This window comes from Podarcis tiliguerta, assembly GCF_965153285.1.
Source record: "Podarcis tiliguerta genome assembly, chromosome: Z".
NCBI classification, from domain to species: Eukaryota; Metazoa; Chordata; class Lepidosauria; order Squamata; family Lacertidae; genus Podarcis; species Podarcis tiliguerta.
Window position 1 is genome coordinate 6,528,884 of NC_139553.1, and position 11,912 is coordinate 6,540,795.

At 41.7% G+C, this 11,912-nt stretch overlaps 1 long non-coding RNA gene across 1 annotated transcript; it reads right to left on the minus strand.

Annotated features, from left to right (window-relative positions):
- Nucleotides 1–6,291: 6,291 nt before the first annotated feature.
- Nucleotides 6,292–11,867, minus strand: LOC310669366. The gene is made up of 3 exons (XR_014507143.1): nt 11,696–11,867; nt 9,568–9,678; nt 6,292–6,800 (listed from the first exon to the last, which is right to left on the minus strand). It is a non-coding gene; the product is annotated as an uncharacterized lncRNA (long non-coding RNA).
- Between the last annotated feature and the right edge of the window lie 45 nt (nt 11,868–11,912).

Below are 11,912 nucleotides of genomic sequence, written 5' to 3' on the forward strand. Positions count from 1 at the left end.
TCATGGGAGTTGTAGTTCCAAAACTGATGGATGGCCGTGTTTGCCTATGCCTGATCTAATCCAATCTTGTACTATGCAAGAACCCCCTGCATTGTTAGGTATTAATTTGTATGCCGAGATCATATGGTGTTAAGTTGTCAAGCCTATGGATCGAGGTGTTTTCTACTGTTTCCAGAGTCTTTTTTGTCAAGCTTGTTGATTTATGGTTCCTAAAACACATGCATATTTAATATCGTATCCAGAGCATTTTCACTCAGTGATGCAAATTGTGTTGTGTGTTGTGTGACCTGCAGGTGATGTTTTGTTTGTTACAGTAAGTTCTACCAGCCATAGTGCACCTGAATGAAGACACGGGAGATACAGTGTTTAGATTCATTAAGATGTGACCTAGGATGGTTTAAGGACAGCTCTCATTAGCAATCTACTTAGTTCTGAAGGCTGTTGGATTGCTACAACAGAAGGTTTTAGCTGGTTGCTTTAACAAGACATTCAGTGTTGGCTAACAAGGAGAGCTTCCCCTGGCTGCCAAGTGATTGCTAGGAGATGCAGAGTGGGAATCACAAACATTTTTTCTATGTAATGCAGAACTTTACAAGCCAGGTACAGGCAGCACAAAATTTCAATTACTGCCCCCTGAATGGGGCTGGCCCTAGGATTAGGAAGAGTGAGGCAGCCACATAAAGATAACAAATGCTGAGACATGGGGATGACTAGAGGCTGTGGACAACCAGATGCCCATGGAAAGCCCATAAGCAGGACCTGAGCACAATTCTTGTGATTCTCAGAAACTGGTATTTAGCAGAGGGCATTGTTACTTTCCATAAATGTGTCTTATGCTCTTTTAAAGCAATCCAATTTGGTGGCCATCACTGCGGCTTGTCAGAACTTAATTCCATTTGTGGATGTGATTCCATCACCAGAACTGAAGTTGGATTCCACCTGCCTGTCTAATCCACTTCTATGTGAAGAAAAGGAGGGTGGTGTCTTGCCCTCCACAGGCATTAAAAAGTTCTGACGACCAACCTGGTTTAGACTTCTCTAGAGTTTCCAGAAAGATTTGCTTTCTGTCCCCTCCAAGTTTAAACGTGTATCCCCTTTACAGTGGTACCTCTGGATACGAACGGGATCTGTTCTGGAGCCCTGTTCACATCTTGAAGTAAACATAAGATGCAACTGCGCGTCTGTGCATGTGCGGGTCATGTTTTGCTGCTTCCGTGCATGCATGTGACGTCGTTTTGAGTGTCTGTGCATGCACGACTGCGTGTCTGCACATGCACGGGTCGCGTTTTGCCGCTTCCACACATGCATGTGACGTCATTTTGAGCGTCTGCGCATGCGCAAGCAGCGAAACCCGGAAGTAACGTGCTCCGTTACTTTCAGGTCGCCGCAGAGCGCAACCTGAAAATACTTAACTTGAAGCTACTTCAACCCAAGGTATGACTGTATTAAATTTTGATTTGAATTGGAGAACAACATTCTGCTATCAATTCTCTTTGGTGTTAACTTTCATTTGACTCTGTTTTTCATTATTCCAAATAATCCAATTTCTGTTGCATTCCATGCTTCCCCACCCCACCCCTTTATATTTTCTATTGATGTTTCATCTTAATGGCGTGTTATTTTTGTATATTTTTATATTGATTAGAAATGTTATTGTTTTTCTACAGATCTTATAGGTTCATATTTTTGAATGCTGGGCTGCCGTTTTCTTCCAAAATTATCCAAAGCAAAAGAAGACATAATCAAGGGTGCCAAAGATGAGGAAAGGGTGCAGGGGGAGATAACTGTCTTCATCAGTGGCCATTTCAACTATCAATGAAACATTTACGGTATGTCATTTTGTTTATCTGAGCATTTGCAACCCAGTCTTCAGTTAAAAAAAAAAAAGGCACCCAGAGTCGCTGACATATGATCAATCGAAAACAAGCAAGCAAAATCATGATCAAAAAGGCAATGACACAGAAGGAAAAGACGACAAGGAGGGAAGAAGGAGGAAAGCAAACTCAGGCACCAGTTGTTACAGTTGAATGTTAGACCTTACGCAAAGCCACAGAGACTTGCGAACTACCCAACCTAAGATGAACTTATAATGTCTGGTTTCAATGGATTTTTTTTCAAATGCTTAACTCAGACTTTTGTTTTCTTTATCTTTTTAGGTAAGTTCATGAAGATACCAACAAAAGGTAAGTTTGGTGTTGTTCACAATACTGAGAGATGTTAATGAAGTTGTAGACAGCGTGCCGGCGTTTTGCACCTCTTTTGCCCTGGCAGTCCCACATTCCCAAGGTACAGTATTTTTCGCTCTATAAGACGCACCAGACCACAAGACGCACCTAGTTTTTGGAGGAGGAAAACAAGAAAAAAAATATTCTGAATCTCAGAAGCCAGAACAGCAAGAGGGATCGCTGCGCAGTGAAAGCAGCAATCCCTCTTGCTGTTCTGGCTTCTACGATAGCTGCGCAGCCTGCATTCGCTCCATAAGACGCACACACATTTCCCCTTACTTTTTCGGAGGGAAAAAGTGAGTCTTATAGAGCAAAAAATACGGTAGTTAACATCCATCTACAACTTCAGTAGCATCTCTCGGTATTGTGAACAATACCGAACTTACCTTTTGTTGGTTACATACGCTTCAGGTTACAGACGCTTCAGGTTACAGACTCCGCTAACCCAGAAATAGTACCTCAGGTTAAGAACTTTGCTTCAGGATGAGAACAGAAATCGTGCTCCGGCAGCGTGGCGGCAGCGGGAGGCCCCATTAGCTAAAGTGGTGCTTCAGGTTAAGAAAAGTTTCAGGTTAAGAACGGACCTCCGGAATGAATTAAGTACATAACCAGAGGTACCACTGTATCTTCATGAACTTACCTAAAAAGATAAAGAAAACAAAAGAAACCAGACATTATAAGTTCATCTTAGGTTGGGTAGTTCGCATGTCTCTGTGGCTTTGCATAAGGTTTTGTATTTTTCTCAGAAGATTGACAAAGAATGTATAATTATTTTGGTAATTATTGTGTGTATATTAGTCGCCAACGTGTTGCATGAGACTACTTCTATCAGCAGCACAGGTTGGATTTTTGTAACAGCTGAATGTTAAGCTAGAGTGGAAGCAGTTCAGGGGCAAAAATAAAATTGTGAAGAATTCATACCTGGATTTGCTCATTTTCCTGGTCCTTTCTTTTTTCTGCAGAACCCTGGGGGGGGGGGGGGGAGAGATATAAGACAAAGTCAAAGGGGCCCTTCAGATTTCCTTTATATTGAGCATTCATCCTGATTTGCTTGTATAAAGCTTACAGCCAAAAATCACAAATGCATGTTTTGCTAGACATGCACAGGACTAGTACACAGTGTTCTTGAGCTTCCTAGAAAGGACTCTCTGTGTGTAGTCACTTCATTGGCCTCCTCTGAGTGTGAACTCTGTAACAAAGGAGAAAATCCTTTATATTTCCTTCTGCCCATGAGGAGACTCTTTCCGCCATGCCTCCAAGCTGACCAGATTTGCATGGCTAAAGCTCCTGCTTTCAGACATGTTAGCTAAGACAACCAACTTCTCTTTTACCGTAACTTAGAAGAATTTTTCTGCATACCGCTTTCCTGTATATGTTGCTTGCATTGAAATGTAGGTAAATGTTTTTTTCTGCTTATCTTACTAAAAACAGGTCATTTATTCTCTGCATCGGGAGATGGAAGGTCAGCAGACCACAAATGAAATGTAATTGCCTAATTCCTAAGCTTTAATAAACTGCAAAACTTGTAAGTGTTTTACTCTGCTAAAAAGCCTTCACAGCCAGATTACTTTTGTATTTCTCACATACATGTGAGATAAGCAGTTTGGATCTAAATCTACAGATTTAATCCTCAATTCATCTGTCACATATTGAACACTGTTTGCAGGGTGTTTACATATCTCACTGTTAGTAATTTGTTCATCTTACACTTTCCAGTAAATTTCCCCATCTCTTTCCAAAGAGCAAAAAGTCTGTGCTTTTTAAAAATTGGGTTTGTTGGCAGTGCGGCAATAGAGCCCCTAGGTAACTTTAAATGCAGAAAACAAAAGTTCAGTGTGTGCTTAGGGATGGTGGAAAAATTTGATTCAGTTTGCATTTAAAGGCAAACTTACCAAATTCACACTTTCTGAAACAATGTGTGTTAGCATCTGTCTGTTTCAGGAGACAATGGAGGAGTGCGACTTTGGGGGTGAGGTCAAGCTGCTGACAGGTTGCAACACCTGCTGTGGCTGTAGAGACTGATATGGGAGAGAGATGTTTTGTTGCAGCTGGGGCAGTTGAAGGCGTCCAGTTGTGCTGCTGCAAATACACCATGAAATGTCTTCTCTGTGCTGTGCTTCTCCCACCAGTCATTTCTCTGGACACGGCTATGGATACATAACTTGACTCCCTGTCTTCAAGGGATACCCAGATGGCAAGGTTGATGTTGGCAGCCTTTGTGTCACGTTCACAGACATCTTTGTAACACAGAGTTGGTTCTGCCAATTGGCCTGATTCCAGAAACCAGCTCCCCATAGAGCGCGTCCTTGGAGATCCCACCAAATAATGTATACCCAAAAAAATGTATATACTATGGCAAAGTGTTCTAATAAATGCATATGTTGGTGAAAATAGCATGTTATATTTGGGGAAATGATTTGCCATATGTGTATATTGGGGGAAATTGCTTACAACAATGTGTAAATTAAGGGAAATCAACATTAAAAATCGATGAGTGAGGACTTAAGAAAAAATAATTGCAAACTGTTGTGTCATTATTTTTCAGGTAGGATTCAAATATGTGCCAGAAACTTTGGTTTCTGCAAATAAAGTAGGTTAAAGCACTCCAATGTCCTAATGTGACAAATCAACTTCTTGCCCTAACATAACAAATGCACACAGACTTTTTGCAATTTTGTATTGCCAAAAAAGAGCGATACTTGTTGTTGGATTCCAAACACAACGCACACACAAATGGGGTGATGGCAAAAGATTTTATTAAATAGCCCAAATAATGCATTGCCATTATCTTACACCCCAGAGCTGTTGGAGACATCAGGTGTGGCTTCCACAGCTGGAGCTTGGTCAGTACACAAGGCTTTCTAGATAGCCTGACCTAGATTAACAGAGGTGTTCTTGTGAATTATGGTAGGTCTTTGTGGCCACCTTTGTTGTCATCCGGGGACGTGGGTGGTGCTGTAGTCTAAACCACTGAGTCTCTTGGGCTTGCCGACCGCAAGGTTAGCAGTCTGAAAGCATATCAACACGAGTACATAAATAGGTACCACTGCAGTGGGAAGGTAAACAGCATTTCCAAGCACTCTGGCTTCTGTCATGGTGTCCTGTTACGCTGGAAATGGTTTAGTCATGCTGGCCACATGACCTGGAAAGCTGTCTGTGGACAAACGCCAGCTCCCTCAGCCTGAAGCAAGATGAGCCCTGTGCCCCATAGTCACCTTTGACTGGACTTAACCATCCAGGGGTCCTTTACCTTTACCTTTTACCTTTTGTGGCTTATATACCCTTGGGGCTGCACATTTATATGAGACATGTGTTCCTGCCAAAATAAAATACTATTTTGCATTGTTGGGGTTACATAAACCAACATCAACCCACGCCCTGAAAGACCAACACAGATAGTCTAGCCTAGCCTATTCTTCCTACTTCAGGTGACAGTCTTATCTTAAACATAAAAATTCTCACACAGTTGCATCTCAACATATGAGAAACTAATAAATTATAAAATGAACAGAATTAACCAGTGCTTTAAAAATAAATAAAAAATAAATAGGGGTACTCTCATTTTCCTACTCATATTGAAATACTGCCCCTCAATGAGGCCAAACTTAGATTCACAGAATGTTTAGGGGTATGCGTACCCCCAGAAAAAAGCACTGGAATTAACCATTCAAAGGGCCAAGCCCACAGGATGTCTAGGCATTACTGAGCATGAGAGGAGCAGACTTCTGTGCACCACCTAATCTCCTCAAGGTAACAGTCATATTTTGCAATGTGGCAATATAGATTGGGAAACCAGTTGAGAGATCCACTGAAAAGTGTGAGGTGAATGAACGATTAATGGGAAGCCACATAAACACCCCACAAGCAAATCAGGATGAATTCATGATTAATGCTCATTGTCGTAAAATTCTCCACAAATACAAATGAATGCTCTATAAAGACCAGATATAGAAAAATCTATAATCAAAAAGTGCCTAACTCTGACTAGATTGTATTCTTATTCTGCGTGCTGACATCCACACATGTATAAAGTAATATTAAGTTTTAATGTTTCAACAAATAAGCGGTGGCTTTTTTCCTTTTTATTTCCTAATTAAGACCCTAAATAATTTTGTTCCATTTAAACCTTTTGATATCTCCTTGTTCATTGTTTACTATTAACACCCTTAATTATTGCAAAACAAAATAGTATGCCAGTCACTTAGTCCAAGATGCTTGTAATTAATTTTCCATTATAATCAACCTTCATATAACCTACATAAACTCATCTGTAACTCTGTCTTCTTTTTTACATGAGACATCTAATTATGTATTTATTTTAGGAAGATGTTAATTATGAATAGGTAAATGCCTCTGAATGTAAAAATAACTGTTCTTATTTATGTTATACTTTTCTGTTGCTAACAATCCACAGACGATGAATGACGCATAAACATTGGGCTTGGTGAGCATGTTCTAGAAGTGTCCATTAGTAACCAGGAAATCACAGGTTCTTCTTCTCCATCTTTGTTGCCCTCTTCTGGAAACTTCCGGTTTGTTGAGAGTTGGGAAGAGTCTTGAAGCAGTGCAGGGGATCTACAGAGAGCAGAAGGGAGAACAGATATTGTAGAGGCCATGTGGGCTTCTTACACTGATGGCAGGAGGTGGAAGCCAATGGTGGAGCTTTAATTCATTTCACATTTAAAGGGAAACCCTACCTCATTTGCACTTTTAGGGGTGGGGGTGGGGAATACAGAGTTATCCTTCAAAATTCACACTTCTCCCTAGCTTCCTCCAAAAGATTCTGGGAACTGTGGTTTATTAAGGGTACTGAGAGCTGTTAGTAGACCTCCTATTCTCCTCAAAGTTATATAATTCCCAAAGCAGTTGGACATCAATCCCTCTTTCCAGGGAACTCTGGAAACCGTAGCTCTCTGAGAGGAATAAGGGTCTCCTAGCAGCTCCCAGCACCCATAACAAATGACAGCTCCCAGGATTCTTTGGGGGGAAGTCATGACTGTTTAAAGTGACATGATACTTCTTTAAATGTATAGTGTGGATGGGACCTAATAAAGCAGAATGATGTATGAATGCCACGGTATAAATCCACCTATAGTGTACTACTGTTGCATCAATGACATGTTGCAGAATGCACTTGAATTTTCTGCAACTCAAAAACACTGGTTTGGAGAGATAAATAGGTATGGACAGGATTTCAGTCCACATTACAGGGGCATGCAATTTATTATTTCTGGCTGACTTTCTGGGGAAATGATTTCTATTTATTACATATCTAGAGTCAGCAAAAACAATGCATAGAAGATTGTTGCATCTGAGTTCAGTATTTTTCTTGCAATATTACAAGGGGAAAAGCAGGGGGAAGAGAAACCCAAATAAACTGCTTTGGAATTGTGATATTTGCTGATCTCTAATTTTCCAACAGTTGAAATTTACAAGAAATACTGACTGTTGCTGATTTGTTTTTTCCTTGAAAAACAAAATATGTTTTTAAGGAAAACTATAGAAGCAAGTCTTATGGGGAACACTTTTAATCCTGAGGTGGAATCTCTAGAGAGCCAGTGTGGTGCAGTGGTTAAGAGCGGTGGACTTGTAATCTGGTGAACCGGGTTCGCGTCTCCGCTCATACACATGCAGCTGCTGGGTGACCTTGGGCTAGTCACACTTCTCTGAAGTCTCTCAGCCCCACTCACCTCACAGAGTGTTTCTTGTGGGGGAGGAAGGGAAAGGAGAATGTTAGCCGCTTGGAGACTCCTTCGGGTAGTGATAAAGCGGGATATCAAATCCAAACTCTTCTTCTTCTTCCTTAGAACATAAGAGGTGCCCTGCTGGAGCAGGCCAAAGGCCCATCTGATTCAACATCCTATTCTCAGATTGGCTAACCAGATGCACCAATGGGAAGCCCACAAACAAGGTTGAAGCACAACATTGCCATAATGGCTAATAACCATTGATACCTTTATCCTCAATGAATTTAGCTAATTGGCCAGGCTGGTGATCAATACATCTTGTGGAAGTTTAACTAAACCACATAGTTAAACTAAATCAGTTGAACCTCCCTTGTAGGCCTTGAAAACGAAGCTAAAACTCCCAAATATTTAGCCCAACCTAGAAATCTGGCAATCTTCACAATGCCCTTCTTTGGTTTCCTAAAGGCAGCACAGAGTGGACAGGAGAAGAGAACACAGGAAACCCTTTTTCTGCAACTCTCTTATTCAGGGAACTAAATCTCTGGAGCTTCAGTTGCCTGGATATTAAAAGAGCCATCTGCACATCAGGCAATCCAGGTGGCAAATATGAGGCAGTGAGTCATTATTTTATCATTAGCACTGAGGGTAATGACACTGCCAGTATGACTCATTGATTTAAGGGTGATCAGTCAAGGAAAGAAGAAGGAGAGTGGACATGAGAGGTGTATAATGTGTGTCTCTGATGCAGAAATGCCCCAGTCCATAGATTTGTGGCCTGTGCTTCTCAGCTAGAAGAGGAAGGAGATTTAGAGGTGTTGGCAACTTTCTGCTTCACTCTGCCATGCCTTTCAATATCTCACCCGGGGAAACTTGGGTTTCCATAGCTTCTGTCTCTCAGTATGGGCACAAGCATGGCTGTTTCCACCTAGTACTGAATGCTGAAAGCCTGCTCAAATTTCAACAACCTTGTTAGTCAAAGTTACAATGACGGTTACAGACGCTTCAGGTTACAGACTCCACTAACCCAGAAACAGTACCTCAGGTTAAGAACTTTGCTTCAGGATGAGAACAGAAATCATGTGGTGATGGCGTAGCAGCAGCGGGAGGCCCCATTAGCTATAGTGGTACCTCAGGTTAAGAACAGTTTCAGGTTAAGAACAGACCTCCAAAACGAATTAAGTTCTTAACCCAAGGTACCACTGTAGTTTATTTATGGATTGCAATTTCCACAAATACAGTTTCCACAAATCTGTGCTAAAGCAGTTAACATAAAACTCAAACAGTCTAAATACAGCAGCACAATCTTCAACATTTTTTTATTTTTGAAGCAATTCCCATCAGCCCTGTTTCTGCAACTGGGTGACCTCCTCACAACTCCTGAGGTGCCTAGGCCATCAGGGATCTCCTTACATCAGTAGTAGGCATATTTTACTGGCTCATCACTGAGCTTCCAACTCAAACTCCTGCCTTTCTCAATTGACCTTCCATTCTCTCATTTCTTTTGCCCAACCTTCTGGATTCCACTTGAGCTTGCTGCCAGCTGCTGTGGTGCTGCAAGCTGATGCTCAGCTCTGGGACTCCTGTCTCTCCTGCTTTCAGCCAGAGTGGCACATTGCAGAGCATCCCCTAACAAGGGCTGCCATCCTGACACTCACCTTCTGACCCAGCTGTTTCCATAACCAGGTGACTTGCAAGGAGTGATTCCTCAGAGGCTGCCAGGATTCGGTTAGCCCAAAGACGGAAAGAGATAAAATTGATGAACTATGCTGAAATGGCAAAACTTACAGGAAGAATTAGAAACCAGGAAGAGGCAAATTTATTAAAGAATGGGGAAAGTTTATAATTTATTTGAAAATTATTGCAAACAACTACATTCATTGGTAGGTTTGACAGAAAACTTGTAGTAAACATTTGAACTGTGCGTTGGCAAAGGATTTATAATAATAGAGTTACGGAAGAGATGCAGAGAGAAAGTCCTTACATGAGGATCCACAAATGGTGAGGGGAGGAAGTCAAAGGTGATTTCATGTTTTTATTGTGTTTGTCTACTTTTCTTTTGCTTATTGTATGTAAAATTGAAAATGCAAAAATAAATTATAAAAATGAGTGACTCTGCAGTGGCCAGCCACAACTACAACTACAACCACAAGTCCACACCCACTCTGCAAGTGTGAGCAGGAAGCAGAGGTTCCCATTTTTCAACACTGAGTTTTCCTCCATCTCTCCATCTTCACTTTCAGAAGGACCTGTCCTCTCAAGATCTCTACAAAGTCCTGTTTCTGTCCGAGGCCATGATGGTAGCTCTTCCATTCCCAGGAGAGACTTAGGCAGAGGGAAGTAAAACACTCTGAAAACACTTGAGGTGATTAAGGGGACCACGGTTCCTGCGGCCATCTTTGTGCCCCACTCCTGCCTCTGAAGAAGCAGGGTGTGTGTGAAGACGCAGGATCTTGAACTCTCCTTGGGATTTCTATTTTAGAATGGACAACAGACTACAACAGGAGGTACGTGGACTGGAAATTTAAGAGGTCTGGACAGAATCTTGGACAAAGTGGACTGCGCAGATAAGAAGAAAAGTAGAAAAATCTAGTGAAAGTGAACTTTGGGGCATTCATACATGCAGAAGGAAGGAAAGGAATTCATTTTAGAAATGATAATTGCTGATTTATTGTGGATTGATAATTTGTAGCGTAACCTGTGCTGATGGTTAAGGATAAATAAGTTTTTTAAATAAAAAAGCTATTGTAATATAAGGTGAATTGTAAGGGGTGGATGTGAACTAGAAACTCTTAGAAATTTCCATTCCACCTTTAGTTACAGACATGGAACTGTTGCGCGTCACATGTCTGTTTACATTCCAGCACAGTCTGCTGGGAACTTCCGTATTGTGTATAACTTTTGTTTTTTACTCTCTCTCTGAGGAGAAGAAAGGGAGACAACATGTTTTCTTTGTCCTGATTTATGCTTAATAAATCTTTAGCTGTTAGTATGTTTCCACAAGCCTCGGCGCCTCTTCTGTTTGTGCAGCATGCTCTGCTGATACATCGTGCTCAGGCTTTTGAAACCTGAGTCGCTGATTTACATTGCACCTGAGATTGGGATTCGTCACGGCTGGAAGGGCATGATCCAGCTGGGGGCTATCCAGCTGGTATCTCAACCCCTGAAGGATGCTGACAGAAACAACTAGGAAAATAAAGCAGCAACAAGAGGAAACTTTGGACACATCAAGAATGGAGTGCAGCAAACCATTTTTTGGAGAAATTGTATTGTTGTTGTTTAGTCGTTTAGTCATGTCTGACTCTTCATGACCCCATGGACCAGAGCATGCCAGGCACTTCTGTCTTCCACTGCCTCCCGCAGTTTGGTCAGACTCATGCTTCGAGAACACTGTCCAACCATCTCGTCCTCTGTCATCTCCTTCTCCTTGTGCCCTCCATCTTTCCCAGCATCAGGGTCTTTTCCAGGGAGTCTTCTCTTCTCATGAGGTGGCCAAAGTATTCCTGCTCCAGGTGGATCGCATTTGGTCAAAACTCTTCACTATGACCTGTCCATCTTGGGTGGCCCTGCACGGCATAACTCATAGCTTCTCTGAGTTATTCAAGCCCCTTCACCACGGCAAGGCAGTGATCCATGAAGGAGGAAATTGTATTAAATTTTTCCTAATTTGTGGCTGATTTGGTAAAATTTGAAAAATTAATAAAAACGATTTGACAAAAACAAAGTACATGTGGGGGAATACATCTTTGTTACTCTTTCTCTCATCACAATTCTGCCCAAACTTACCTTCTTTTGTCTCATCCAGTGTTGCATCCTATCATGGGCCAGGAACTGGCTTTACCTGCTGAGCAACAGCCTGAAGGGGCAAAAGACAAAGTGACTCCACCTGCTACTGATCAGCCTTCTTGCTCCTAATGAGAACCAGCTGGCTCCAGCTTTCTTAAGCAGGGTTCCAGCCTCAGTCAGTTCCTGGAAACAACGTTCATCATTCCTGTCTTACTTC